The sequence below is a fragment of the Saimiri boliviensis genome, chromosome 5 (assembly GCF_048565385.1).
Source record: "Saimiri boliviensis isolate mSaiBol1 chromosome 5, mSaiBol1.pri, whole genome shotgun sequence".
NCBI lineage: Eukaryota > Metazoa > Chordata > Mammalia > Primates > Cebidae > Saimiri > Saimiri boliviensis.
The window spans coordinates 23240579-23255824 of record NC_133453.1 but is presented as its reverse complement, the minus strand read 5'-3'; the positions used below and the strand labels follow the sequence as shown (position 1 = coordinate 23255824).

At 52.4% G+C, this 15246-nt stretch overlaps 1 protein-coding gene across 17 annotated transcripts in view; it reads right to left on the bottom strand.

Annotated features, from left to right (window-relative positions):
• The window catches only part of TNS1 (tensin 1), a 212175-nt gene that overhangs the window by 121474 nt on the left and 75455 nt on the right, over window positions 1-15246 (bottom strand). The window contains exon 1 of one of the 17 annotated variants that reach the window (XM_074399046.1): window positions 14358-14805. The exons of 15 other annotated variants lie outside the window; for them this stretch is intronic. The gene's annotated coding sequence lies outside the window, so the exon portion shown is untranslated. Of the gene's footprint in view, window positions 1-14357; window positions 14806-15246 lie in introns of those variants that run through there. One more of the 17 variants, XM_074399050.1, reaches the window with a different exon arrangement.

Below are 15246 nucleotides of genomic sequence, written 5' to 3'. Positions count from 1 at the left end.
AAGCTTAGTTACTGTACCAAGCCCTCTGCTCTCATTGGATGCTATTCCCTCCATTTCACAGATGAAGAAACTAAGGCACAGAAAGGTTAACACTGCAGCAGAGCAGTCTGGCTCTGGAAGCTGCAAGGTGGAGGCCAGCAGGTGCAGCTGGGAGGCGAGCGTGACCAGACCAGGGAGCTGGGAGGTGAGCCTCCCAGCCCAGGGCTCATGCCTGGCCCCCATCAGCCCCCACACCCACTAGGATTTTCTCAATTTCAAAGGGCCCTGAGCACAATGCCAACAACTGGGCACACCCGTGGAGACTACCCCATGACAAGAGGGCCTCGAAGCGCTAAAGAGCAGCCAGGCAGGCAGAGAGCTCCCTGCACGACCCAGGCTCTGCCCTCCTCTCCTGTTTCATTCTGTGCTTGTCCGCCTAGTCCGGTACCTGCAGGCACACACAGTGGTGGGTTCCTCTCAAACCTTCCAACACTTAGCTCTGTTCTTCTCAGAGCATGTGGACACACAGCTCCCTCTGCCTGGAACGCTCTTCCTCCAGCTGTCTGCATAGGTGGGTCCTTCCTGTCCTTCTGGCTTTGGCTTAAATGTCACCATCCCAGAGACCCTCTTTAATTCCCTTATGTTTCTCTCTCTCTCTCTCTCTCTCTCTCTCACACACACACACACACACACACACACACACATACACACACACACGATATTCTCCCTCCCACACTCATATCTCTTCCTTCACAGACCTTACTAGAATTTGTAATTATAGGTGTGGGTGCTGCCTTGCCTATAATCTGTTTCCCCCTCTGGAAACTAGTCCCAGCACAGAGCCAGTACACAGTAGGTACACCTGAGTGTTTATGCTTACAAAAATGTATGTGCCATTACTGCCTATTTTATTGTGTAAAATAACCTATGAAATGTTCTGTCATGTGTTTACATGTTTCTCAAGCAAACTCACTTTTAAAACATAAATAAATATCTTTCAAAGAATTTCTGTTATTTTTACAAAATTATATTTTTGGAGTTTTAACATTTGGGATGATGGCATTCAGGGTTGTGTTTTTTGGGATTACGATCAGCTCCCACTGGGAAGAGGTCATCAGAGGTAGACTTGGTCTGTGGACTCCAGGTGCTAAATGTCTGCTGAAGGAATGAAAGTGACTCGAGGCCTGAAGAAGGGAGGTGTCTGTGGCCACTTGTGGTAACAATCGCTGCCATTTGTGAAGCACCTACTATGTGCCAGGCACCGGGGCTAATTTTTGTCATACCCCTGATCTCTCTGAGGCCCTCCAAGCCTGCAGAGTCCACAATATTGCTCCCATTTCACATATGGAGAAACAGAGTCTCCATGAGCTCATGATGACTGCCCAGGTTAACCAGCTGGGAAGGAGTTTAGATCACAGTCCCACCTCATCTACATTTGTGAAAGATAAAATTTCTGGAGATTTTAGCCCTTTGGGTGCATGGTGCCATGGTTCTGCGGTGGTGAGCCGTTGAGGTTTTTGATCAATCTCATCACAGACTTAGGCTGCCCATCATGGTATTTCAGGTGACTGTAGTTACAAAGCTGGGGGTATGCAATTACCAACCACAGTGATGTGCGTTTCTACATTTTCCTTTTGCTCTTTGGAGACGTCTTTGGAGACGTGCTCTTGCCCTCAATGCTAGAAACAGGCACATCCACAGACAGAGCCATCCACAGCCACAGGAACAGCGCTCATGGAGCGGATGCACTACATCTACACTCAGCCCTTTGCTCACACTAAGCAAAGCTTAGTTACTGTACCAAGCCCTCTGCTCTCATTGGATGCTATTTCCCCCACTTCACAGATGAAGACACTAAGGCACAGAAAGGTTAACAATTTGCCCAGCACTGCTGCAGAGCAGTCTGGCTCTGGAGGCTGCAAGGTGGAGCCCCACGGGTGTGTCCATAAAGAAATAGTTCTTTCTAAATACAGTTCACCTGTTCATAACTGTTATACCCATGTGACTATCATTACACACCTGAGTGTTTATGCTTACAAAAATATATGTGCTACTATTGCCTATTTTATTATGTAAAATGACCTATGAAATGTTCTGCCATGTGTTTACATGTTTCTCAAGCAAACTCCCTTTTAAAAATGTAAATAAATATCTTTTAAAGAATGTTTTCCCAAAATTATGTTTTTGAGATTTTAACATTTGGGATGATGGCATTCAGGATTGTTTCTTTGGGGATTATGATCAGCTCCCACTGGGAGTTCATCTGCCGGTGGAATCTTGGCCTGTGGACTCCAGGCCCTGCTCTTTGCACATCTGCCTAGCACTGCCCCTCTCACCTCACAACCCTGCATGTGGCAGAACCAGGGCCCCAACTGGGTGACACTCCTGCCCCCAGGCCCCAAGAAAGAGCCAATGTCTCAGCCTTGATTATGTAAAATCCCAAACTCCAAAACTCCAAAGGTGCTCCCCACACATGCCCACACTCACCTGGCACCTGGGACTAGCGAGAACAGCCTTGCCCCCAGCTTAAACAAGAACCATGTTCCTCTGGGAATTGAGCATTTCATATAAGACTGAGCGGAAAAGGAGTCCCCACCCCCCCACACCCCCATCTCTTGCTAGTCCTGTTTTTTTTTTTTTGTTTTTTTTTTGTTTGTTTGTTTGTTTTGTTTTTTTTTACTGTGGCAAAATGCACATAACATAACATTTACTATTTTAACTATTTCAAAGTGTATTCGGTGGCATTAAATACATTCAAGGTAATGTACAAACATTATCATTATCCATTTCTAGAACAATTTCATCATCCCAAACGTCCTCACACTCATTAGCCCTCATTTCCCCCTCCCCCAAGCCCCTGGTAACCTCTAATCTACTCTCTATTTTTATGAATTTGCCTATTCTAGGTACCACCTAAAAGAGGAATCATGTAATATTTTCCCTTTGATACCTGGCTTATTTTACTTAGTGTTAGAGGCTGAATTCTATCTCCTCCTTCAAACATTAAAGTCCTAACCCTCGGTAACCTCAGAATGTGACTGTATTTGGAGACACGATCTTTAAAAAGGTAACTAAGTTAAAATGAGGACCTAATCCCATCTGAATGGTGTCCTTATAAGTGGAGGAAATGGGGACACAGAAATATACCGGGGAAGATGGTGTGAAGACACGGGGAGAAGGCAGCATCTCCAAGCCAAGAGGAGTGGCCTTGGGAGAAATCAACCCTGCTGATACCTTGATCTCAGCCTCTGGATTCCAGCCTCCAGAACCAGAAGAAAATTCATTTCCATTGTTTAAGCCACCCAGTGTATGGTGTTTGTTATGGCAGCCCAAGCAGACTAGTACCGTTAGCATCATATTTTTAAAAGTCATTGCTGTTGGAGCATGTATCAGAACTCCCTTCTTTTCGAGGCTGAATGCTGTTCCATTGTACACATTACACCACCTCGTGTTTTTCCATTTATCCATCCACGGACACCTGGGTTGCTTCTAGAGTTCTTTGCCGCCACCTACCTCGCATCCCTGCCCCAAAATGTACATGGGAGGGAAGGAAACTGGGGTTTGTAGAGCACCCACTGTATGTCTCTGAGCTGGATGCTTTACATAGCTTATTTTATGTGATCTTCTTGATAAGTTTTTCAGGTAAATGGGCTTGGAGAAGTTAAGCAATCTGCCCCAAGTGGAATAACTAGTGGGAGTCATTGCGGAGGAAGCAGATGTGTTCTTTGCTAAGATCTCTGCATGGCAGGCACCATTTGAAGCTTTTGTGTATACTCCTAACAACCACCCACAAGGCAGGTATTAACATCCCCATCCTCCAGGGTCTCAGGCAATCCTCTCAACAATCCTGCCAGACCTGAGAAGGCACCGCTTCCAAAGGATGGTGTCAGGGCTGTCACCTGGGTCTGCCAGACTCAAACACCTGCCTTGCCGCACCTGCTGCCTCTACAGTAGGATGGGGCCCATGCTGTGGCAGACGTGCCAGGGCTGTGGGATCACAGAGAGAAGTTAGGGGGGCCCAGGCAGGCTCCACGAAACAGGGGCACCTGAGCCGGACATGGAAGACGCATTGCTTCTGTTTATCCACTGCACGTCTCGCCCACTACCCCTGAAGGCCCCAAGGGCAGGCAGCACATGGATCATTTCCATTGAGAAGTCCCATGCCTGGCTCAGAGCCTGATGCTCACTTGGAAAGTGGATAGGGTTTTGAAAGGTGGAGACAGAGAAAGGACATTTGGGGGTAGGAATAACATGAAAAAGGCATGGAGGTGGGAATGTTTGGCGTGTTAAAAGAACCACTAGAAGTCCCCTTTGGCTGGGACACAGGACGGGTGAAGGAAAGGAAGAGGGGCATTGAAGTGGGCATGGGAAGGGATGAAGGGAAGAAGGATGGCACAACTGTCTTTCTAGGCTTGACCATGGGCAATCTTAAATACCCAGTGAAGGAGTTGAACTTTTAGCTGCTGGCACGGGGAGCCTCTGAAGGCACTTGAGTGAGAGAGGGACCAGGCTGAAACTATGTTCCAGATAAGGATGTCCTGGAGTAGGGTCTGGGGTAGGTGAAGGATGAGGAGTTTAAGGCAAGCAGACATGTACAGTCACATTACTAATAACAATGAGGGGAAGGAGAAAGTGGAGGAGAAGAGGACCCTATAACCCAGACACAAGAAGCCATCAGGCACCCTAAAACCTAGGGGCTCTCCACTCCACCCCAATAAAACACACATTTGCACTGACCCCCAACTGCAGCCTCAACCTCTCTTCCTCGCCCAGAGCATGGGAGGGTGCCACTCCCCACTCTTGGAGCAGACCCTGCACACCCACAGCTATTCACCCTCTGGGCCCTGCCCAAGAAACCGGTGGCCAGGAGGCAGGCAGCATCTGAGCCCTGGCCACTGAGGCAATACCGGAGGGGTCAAGAAAAATCCAGATGATGATCCCAGAAGGCCCCAGTCTCCATGCCCATGATGAGGAATTAGCCATCAGGAGAAACCAACCCTGCTGATACCTTGATCTCAGCCTCTGGATGAGGTGACTCTCCTATCTGTGGACAGTCTGGCACTTCAAGGCTCACACCATGAGTCCACTGGAACTCAGGAAGGCCCCAGACAGCCCCTTCAACCTGGCAGGACAAGCGGCGAGGCCCAGGGGAGCAGGCCAGCTGTTGGCCTGGCAGCCAGGGAGGGAGACAGGCCTCTTTCCGAACTTGAGGATGCTCAACAGACAGTGAGCTGCAGGAACACCAAGGCCATGAAGGGAGGGCTTCGGGACAAGAACAAGCTGGCCTTGGAAGGGCCAGAGGTCTCAAGGGTCTCAGCACAGCTCAAAGACACTGGCCTCCCAGGCTGAGCCTCAGACTTTTGGAAGGAAGGATCCTGGAGAGGAGGTAACCGCTGCCCCAGACCATTTCCTCCCCAGGCCTATGCTCTCCCCGCAGGGATGCTGGCCTTCACGGGGGCTTGCTCCAGCCTCCCCAGCCTCCCCAGCCTGCTAAGCTGTTTCATTCCCTTATATAGAGTTCTGTGAGGATGAGGAAATGAAGCTCATCGAGTTCGTGGAGGCAAGAAGGGGTCTGTTCCCAGCGACGCCGAGCCAGGGCACACATGCCCAAGCCCTGAGTGTCCCTCCAAAGACAGTGGAGACAGGGAGTGGACCCTGCCCTTTCCCCCAACCCAGCACAGGCTGGGACCCAGAACCTGGAGCAGAAAGGACACAGGGGAGTCCCAGAGGGCTGACTCGGCCCTGTCCCCAAGGCCCCAGATCCCACCCCTCCCTAAATCCTCCTGAGCCCAGCTCCTCTTGGATCACTGGCCCCATCAACCTGTCCCGAAAGCTCCAGCTGCCCACTGCTTCCTCCTCCGTTTCCTCCTCTTGTCTCAGGATCCTCTTCCCTCGCTGTACACTGACCCTCCCCCACCGACCGCCCACTGCCAGGCTCCTTGTCCTGCAAGGCACTCGAGATGGGCCCTCCAGACAGGTGAGTTCCTCTTCAGACAAGAACCTCCCCACCTGTAACCACACCCACTAACAGAGCAGCTGCCCAGCCCCATGTAAGGGCCACTCAACAACCAGACCTGAACGAGGTAGGGAAGAGCAGGTGTGCCTGGCCCTTCAGGAGACTGTGGAATGTGGAATTCAGGGCAGCTTCAGTCAGAAGGCCCTGACAACAGCAAGGGGGACTAGGGGGGACCAGCAGGCCAAGCTATGGGACCCATGGGCCTCCCACCCACTGAAGCCAGCCCCTCCAAGCCAGCCTGGAAGAAGGCACAACACCATGGCACCCAGATGGGTGCACCCCAGGTGAATGCAGGGAGTCTTCTCTGAAGATTTGCCACCAGACAACCCAAGCAGGGATCTCAAGGGCCCCAGCTCAGGGTCCACACCCACCCACACCTGGAATCAGGGAAGCTGGGTGAGGTGAGGCTGCACACTAGGCCAGACTTCTTAGGAGCATGTGCTGATGAGTGGGGAGATCAGAGGCGTGGGGTTCAGCAGAGGTGCACTGAGCACCTACTGTGTGCCAGGCCCAGGGAGCACAAGAGAGCAAGCCTAGGGGGGCAGGGTGAGAGGGTCCCTGCAACAGCCAGGACAAAAGGATGAGACAGGCAGGATCACAGGGAAGTACCAGCAGGGGTCAGAGGACACAGAGAGGTGGGGCCTCATCAGCATCTTGAATTCATGATACTGTCCACAATCAGCCTCCTCCTGGCCTTCCTGCATGGCACTGATAACCCCTACCACCACCGCCAGCTCCACCCACCACTCTTCCCTCAGCCCTCCACCCCACCCCTGGCCACCAAAGTTGTTCAAGCCAGAAGCCTGGATGTCTTCCTTCATTCTTTCCCCTCCCTTCCACCAAGCCTGGGCAATTCCTCCTCCTAAATACCTCTCTGAGCCACATACACCCCTACCCTGGTCCTATAAATCATAGAGAGGGTTGCAACAGCCTGCAACACTGGTCTCCCTGCCCTCAGCCTCATCCCCTCCACCCCATTCTCCACTTGGCAGCCAGGGAGCTATTTCTAAAATGCACAGCCAGCAGTGTCACCTCTCTGCCTAAAGTCCTTGCATAGCTCCCAGCTCACGGGAGAAAGTCCAAATGTCCTAATATGGCCGTCAGGCCCTTCAGGACCTGGCTACATCTCCTTCTCTGGTCCCATTTCTCACCTCTCCACCTCAAAGCCCTGGCTCTCGCTGGAAAAAATCATGTTCAGGTCCACTTTCATTCAATACTGCACATGCTGAGCTGGGGCTATCAGTCCATTGTACAAATGAGGAAATGAGGCACTGAGAGGTTGCATTCTCAGCCCAAGGTCACACAACCAGTAAATATTGGAAATTGAATCAGGTTCTGCGTGCCTGTGTCCAAGGCCTCGGCTCTGCCCGGGACTGCACTACATTGCCCAGTCGGGGGTCACAGTCAGTTTCATGGAGAACATGGCCTGTGAGGTGGGTAGGGTGGAGAGATGCCAGGGTTCAGAGAACAGAAAGAGACCAGTTGTCTGTGCCCAGGGCACACATGGCCAAATGGAGAAAGCAGGTCAGAGAGGCAACTCATGCCACACCACACATGACCTGGAGGGCCAGGCTGAGGCCAATGTCCAGGGCCCTGGAGTGGCCTCATGCCCCCAGAGCCAGTGAGAAGGCCTGGATGAGGCGTGGGGCTGGAGCCTGAGAGTCTGGCCTGGAAGAGGCTCTGAGCTGGGTGAGGAGCAGAGGAGAGAGGTTAAGGCAGGGGCTCCCAGGAACAGAAGAAGTTGGAGGGGTAGGAAAGTGAGGTGGTCAGAGCTTCTGAGGCACACAGCTGGAGGACTGGGGGGAAGCCAGCCGCCATGCTAGAAGAGGAGGCGTGAACAGGCAGTATGGAATGTAGGTTTCAGCATTGCCTTCTCCAACAACCCAAAGAGCAGGAAAACCCCACCGCTTCTCTCTGGCCTGTTCTGAAGCAGGGAGGCTGGGGGACAGGACCAGCAGCACAGAGAATGGAGCGTCTAGGAAGTTCCTAGAAGAGCTGCTCAAGGAAAAAGCTGTGGTCTGTGGTCGTGGTTCTAGTGGAACTCGGGTGAGAGGAGGTGACAGGCATGGGGAGCAAGACCACGTGTTCACTCAACAATGCCCACTGAGTATACTCCATGCCAGGCTCCCAGCTCCGGAGACAGATGAATGAGGATGGCCCCTGCCCAGGGGTAAACTTGTGGCCCAGTGGGGGAGACAGGCATGTAAACAGAGAATTACAAAACAGCCCCGGTAATGCTATAATGGAGGTATGAAGGGGGCTAGAATTTCACTGGGATTCAAGTCCATCTGTGTTTCCACCCAGAGGGAGGCTGCCCACCCCACCCCCTCACTTTCCACCAAGGGTTTCTGTTTCCAGATGGGAACTTGAAGGGACAAAAGTCTCTGACCTTAGCTGTGCTAGAACAGTAAGGCAGGAAGGGTGCATGGGAAAAAAAAATCTAAGAGCAATGGGAAAACCCAGGGAGCCAAAGGTCTCAGACAGTGCTGAGGACCATGCCAACTGCCAGGAGGACCTGTGAGAGTAGGCTGTGGGGGGCTGAGCCAGGCCCAAAATAGAGAATTCTGGGGCTAGGGCCACACGCAAATCCATGCAGCCATCAGAGACCCACACAGACATCAGCCCCTGTCTTCTTAAGCCAGACCATCGTCCGTTTGCCAGCCAGGACAAGGGCATACAGACCCCTCCCCTTTCTACCTCTGCACAGTTACTTGCAAACCACAGGTGTCCACCTTCCTGTTTCCTAATTTCAAGGATGCTATTGATTGTATTTAGCATCATCAACTAAATAACAGTTTTTGAGGAGGGGGGAAAGGCTACCTGAATTGTACTCATCAATCGTAAGGTGCATTCCAATTTCAGAAACATTAAAATGTTCCTGAAAAAAAAGACATCTCAGATTTGAAGAAGTGCCTGAAATTTGTGATTCTTCGGGTTCCCTAAGCTGCCTGTATTGCTACCCTATGTAGTGGACAAACAGGAAATCCTTTCTGGTGTCTACCTGTCTCTCATTTTAAGAATTTAAGGGCCAAGCACGGTGGCTCAAACCTGTAATCCCAGCACTTTAGGAGGCCAAGGCAGGCGGATCACAAGGTCAGGAGTTCGAGATCAGCCGGGCCAATATGGTGAAACCCTGTCTCTACTAAATCTACAAAAATTAGCCAGATATGGTGGCGCACAGCTGTAGTCCCAGCTACTCGGGAGGCTGAGGCAGAAGAATCACTTGAACCTCGGAGGCAGAGGTTGCAGTGAGCCAAGATCATGCTGTTGTACTCCAGCCTGTGTAACAGAGTGAGATTCCATCTCAAAAAAAAAAAAAAAAAGAATTTAAGGCTGGCCAAAAGGAAGAAGAGGGTAAAAAGCAACCCAACTACACATTATCAGGAGAAAATCCCACATCCTCAAAGCTGATCTATGGCTTTATGTTCCCTGGACCCCCTCAAAGGTCATTTTATCTCATCGCCTGACTCCTGAGAGCTTTGCACGAAAGCCAAACCTGGTACCTGGGAGCAGATTCAGTTCTATGAGATTGCAACACCTTCTGTTTGCGGGTCCTCATTTCCAGATTCCTGAACACACCAAGAGGCCATGAGTTTCCACCCACAGGGTAAAAGGAGGGATAGAAAAAAACTTGGACTGGGAGTCAGGCATGGGCTCATATGCCAGTTTTGCTACAGACCATCTATTGAAACCTTATTTAACTTCCCTGGGTCTCAGTTTGCCCCGCTGTAAAATGGGGATGAGATCATCTTTCCAGAGTGGCTGGAAGTACTCAATAAAGTTGATTTAGATGCCATCAGTAAAAATAAGAATAAGCTTAGGAGATGTTAGTTCTCATCTATTTTAGCCCGGAGGTGATTAATGGCACTCTCTGAACCTCAGCATCCTCATTTACAGACTAGGAAATTCTATGCACCAGGCTTAGTTCTAAGCATCTCATGCATCTCAACGCATTCACCCCTGTGAAGCAAGTCCTATTCCTATCCCCATTTTACAGAAGAAGAAACTGAGAAACAATAGGGGGAGAAGAAGGAGCTGATTTTTAAGATCCCCATCAAAAAAAGTGTTAGACACTGTACAATGCAAGAAATTACCATCAAAAAAAAATCCACCATTTTTCCTGATCTCTGAATTCTTATAAGCATAAGCTTCAGTTATCTGAAAATTCACTCATGTGGAAAACTCCTGGTCCCTAGATGGCAGTGACAGGAGGAGGCAATGCAATTGTTATGAACAATTAGCGCACGTCAGGGGCTGGTGTTCTGGAACCCCATCTGCTCTGATGGACGAGGCTGCACCAGGAGCCCCCGGAAGCAGAACATCCCGTGGGCAAGGCAGCCCAGCTCTCTGTTGCCCCTTGAAATCCATCTGGGGCCAAGTGGCAGGAAGCCCCCTCTCACTTCCAATTAGCAGGCAGCAGAGACTTGACGCACAGCCAGCACTGAAGGCCAGAGTAGGCCTGGCTGTCACCAGCATTGTTTGGCTCCATCTGACGCATATCCACCTCTCTGTAATACTTCCTTGCTCCTGGGCAGACCTTAGAGATGCACGTATCTGAATCCAGGTCTGGAGGGGAAGGAAGAGGGCAAAGGGAGGGGCAGCAGAAGACCTGGCTCCCTCTGGCTTGGAAAACACTGAGAGATTTTTAAATGGGCAGAAGACAAAGCTGGCATCAGTTACAGACCCGGTGACCCAGACACCGAAGCCCTGCATACACACAGCTCAAAACAGCCCAAGGCACACACACACAGCACACATGCCTGGCCACTGCCAGAACCAGATTGCAAAGTCACCCCCTGGTGCTTGGGTCCCACCCCAAGCAGAGCCGCGCAAACAGAAACACATCAGCACCACCAACACATCCACTGGCAGGGGCACTCTGCATGGCCTTAAGCACAGCTGATTCCAGGAAGCCAGAGGAGAAAGGAGCCCACGTGTATAGACTGGGGCAGGAGGAGCATAAGCCAGCAGAGGTGGTGGGGGTACAAGAGCAGCCCAGCGCCCCTGAAGCACACCCAGACCTCTGAGCTCCTTTCAAAGTGCCCACTGCAGCCTGGGCAAGCAGTGAGTTCCCCTCACACTTGCCTGTCCCATCTGAGCCCCACCCATCCCTCTGGAACAGCAGGTGAAGGGATAAGGCACACAGGCAGAAGCTGGGGGGGAGGTGTCAGAAATGGAAGAGCAGGTGCACAAACAACAGGGTGGAGCGGATAGGAGGATACGCCACCTGAACATTATGGGGTGGAAGCACGGAGAGCTGGAATTTTAGGGACAGAGCTAGTAAGGAGGGGCAAAACAGAGTTTAGGACTCGGGACAACCGTATTGTTTGAACATATACAAGGAACATGTACTTCAGACAGGCTATCCCATTTAATCCTTCCAACAACAGCTTCAATGAGCAATAGCCTCTTTTTCCATATGAGGCTACTGAACCTTATGGCGGAGACACGTGTTGGCCAAGGTCACACAGCGAGGAGTGGTTGAGCTGGGACTCAAACCCACGACGGCCAGACTGCAAATTCTATACTCCTTGAGGCAAGCCAAGTCTCCTGGATGCTTAGAAGACAAGACAGAGCAGCAATGGGGTGGAGGAGGTGTGACGCCATAGGTGCTGGGAGGAGCTGATCCGGAAAAGCAGAGAGAGGCAGAGGGGATGAGGAATGGCACCCTGCCGGCCGGGGCCCCAGGCTCCTAAGGAGGAGAGGGAGGGAGGAGCTCAGGCTGCTGTGACTCAGTGGCTGGGCCTCCAGGGAGAATTTCCGGAGCCCCAGACAGTTCTGCACAGTCTAGGAGCCACCTACCCAGCGGAGACACTGAGCTGTTACTCACTTTGTTACTCACGACTGTTACTCACTTTGCCTCTGAAACCCCGCCCCCAGCACATTACTTCCTCCCACTCTGTTCTCTTTGGGTGGCCAAGGGGGACAGCAGATCTTCCCCAGTCCCCTCCCTCACTTCACTGGCTCCAATCCTACCAAGTGTACCCCCACCTGAGTCACTGGGACAGAGACAGGAGATTCTGGCCAGCCTAACCCTGACAGCTGCTGCCCTCTGCTCTGTTCCAAGAAACCAAGCTGCCTGGAGGAGTGGTCACTGGGCAAAGAACGTTCCAATCCCAGCACTGGAAGGACCTCCCCAGCATTTCAGCTGGCAACCCAGCAGATGCCTGAAGAGCCAACAGGATCCCACCTCCATGCTGGACAGCTCTGCCAAAGGCCCCAAGAGTAGGAGCCTCTCTGTTCAGCAAGATCCATGGACTTGCAGAATTTCAACACTGCTGAAAAGAGAGAACACCCCTAACTCAAACTTCTCCTTTCACGAGTGAGGAAAACAAAGTCCAAAAAGTGAAAGCAATTTGCCTAAAGTCACACAGAGCTGCCTTTCTTAAATCTAGTGCCAAGAGGGACTAGCAGGCCACCTGACACCCCTGCCACGGGTCCTTCTGCGGCACTACACAGACCCCTCTCTCTGTCCCAAGTCAGGGCAGGCCCCTGAAGTTGACTATCTCTCCATCCTGTTGCAAAGCAGCACTGAAGATGGGAGATCCGAAGGCAAGGTGAGGAGAGGGAGGAAGGAGTTGTAGCCAGACAGTGATTACTGGGGAGGAATCACTTTCTAACATTGAAGGGATATCAGACTCCAGGCCACCTACTCAGAACCCTGCCCAGGAGGCAGGGAAATGGGCTGCAGGCCCTCTGGAGGCTCTGGAGCCAAAGGGCCAGGCCCTCTGGCAGGAGATGATGGGAGGAATTCTTAGGGTCCCAGCTGGGAACTTGGGAGAGTCCTGGCCTCCTCTCCAATCACCTCTTCTCCCCCAGCCCCCATCCCTCACCCTGGCTCGCCCCTGCTCTCCCAGGGCTCCAGCCTGGAATCCAGGCCTGACCACTGCCTCTGCTCCCACGCTCGGCTCAGCTTAGCCAGCCACAGCAGAGGCAGCCACATGTGTGGTGGTGGAGGCAGTTCATGAGCCACTGATGAATTCCTTCTAAGCCTCCAGAGGAGCTTCATCTATCTCTGTGCTCTCCCCTCCTGCTCTGGGCAGTTGTACTCATTCCAGCCAAGAAACCCCTGCCGCCAGTCCCCCACTCTCCCCCTGCACCAATAATAGTAATAACAATAACAAAAACAGCAACAACCATCACCAAGCTTTACCGCGAAGCCTGCGAGCCTGCGTGCCAGATCCAGTTCTGTTTGTTCCCTGCACTTTACAGATGAGCAAAGGGAAGCACTGGCAGGTCAGGTGAGTTGTTCATGGTCACACAGCCTGCAAGAGGTGGGGTCAGGATTCACACACAGACCATGCGGCTGCAGAATCTGTGAACTTGACCCCCACATCATACTGTGTCATGAGAGGTCGTTGCTGTAGGAAATAAATGCTGCTGAAATCCCCTCTCCTTCATCGACACACAGTCCCTGAGCATCTGGGACATGCCAGGCACCTGGACTTTGAGAAACTCAACATTCCATCTAGCTCTGGACAGGCAGACCCTCTCTGCACTCACCAGGCCACACAGAGCCAGGCTGGGCATGGCTGCCACCGAGCAAACAGGCTCCTCCACCCTGACTAGGTTACATGGCTGTTCATTCATTCATTCATTCAACAGACAGTGAGGGCCTACTGTGTTCCAGGTAAGATGGTAAAGGAGGCCCCCAAAAAGATCCTCTCAGTGCCTTAAAAATATGAGCTGCCTCCGGTCTACCCTCACTCCTGCCTGCTGCAGTTCATCCATCCCAGGGCTGTGTATGAAGCCTTGCCAAGGATGGCCCTGTCCTAGCCTGAAAGATCTCCTAGGAAGGAGATTTCAGGGCCTCCTTGGCCTCCCCATCCAGGAGGGGAGGATGGTATGCTGGAAGGAAGCCCAGAGGGATCAGGGAGATGAAGAGACTTGGGAGAGGATTTCCCAGCCCCAGGGCTGAGGAATTTGAACATAGGATTCCAGGAACCCAGGCTCTGGCTTGAGGCCTCTCCCTAGGACTCCCTGCCCACTACAGCCGCCACAGTGGCCCAAATGCCCTTCTTAAATCACAGTCTCATCATGTCTTCCCTACATAAAACCCCCTGCCACTCCCCTCTTTAACCAGGCTCAGAATATCCCCACCCCTCGGGCCCCAAGCCACTCTTCCAGGCTCTCCTCAAAGCCATCCTTTCCCATACATGCCATTTTAAGCCGCCATAGAGTGTGGATTTGCTCCCTGCCAGGCCCTGGGCCGAGAACCGTACAGATAGCCTCATGTCACATCCACGCGAGCACTACAAGGTTGGAAACACGAACCCCATTTTACAGATGCAGACACTAAGGCTCAAACCAACGTAGCAGAGCTGGGAGGGGACCCACACTTGTTACTGCTTCTTATTCTTACCTGCACGCAACTGAGCCTTCCCCTGTGGCTGAAGAAGTCTTTGCCCCTTTTCCTCCCTGCAAAACTCTTTCCCAAACTTCAAAATCCATCTCAAACGGCACCGCTTCTCCGAAGCCTGCCCTGCTCTGCCGCTCACGTGAGCTGCCTCCTGCTTGGCGTTCCAGCTGCATTTGGCAGCAGCCCTCTGTCTACTCCCCTAGGCTCCTACTGGATCATGTCTCCCGGTCTTTCCAGCCTCATGTCCAGCACCTTGCCTGGCACAGGGTGTATGCCCTCATAGGCTTTTAAAGCGAACAATCCAGCGGCCCCGTGTGCCCAGCTGGACTCGCCTGCTACTGCACAGCCTCCACAGTGGGTCTACCACCACTGGCACTGTCCCGGGCCCAAGGAGCCGACCCCTGGGGCCGGCCCATCTCTGCCAACCCCAATCACAGCCCGAACCCCCCAGCACATGTCCCTGGGTGGAGGCTTCTCCCCATGCCAGCCCCCCTTCCTGGCTTGGCGGCCCCTCTTGTTCAACCAGCTCTGCCATTTCTGAGAGTCTCAGCCGGTGATTAGGGCCCTAATCAGCAGGACTTCCTGCCAGCGACTGCCAGAGGTGGGGGTGGGGCGGGGAGGGAAGCAAGGTCAATCCAAGGTGAAGTTCCACAGCCTTGGGACAGGGGGACGCTCAGAGAAGGCCCAGGGGAGATGGACTCACAGACTGCCGACCCCTGCACCTCTCCAGCCCTTCATTTACAGGTGAGGACACTAAGGCCGAGAGAGAAGCGACTCAGGTGGGACTCCTCCAGAGGCGAGGGACAGAGCCAGGCCTAGACTCAGATCTGTTCACTTGAGCACTGCTCTTCCACTGCCTGGATAAGACGGACCCCAGGGTACAGGCCCTCTC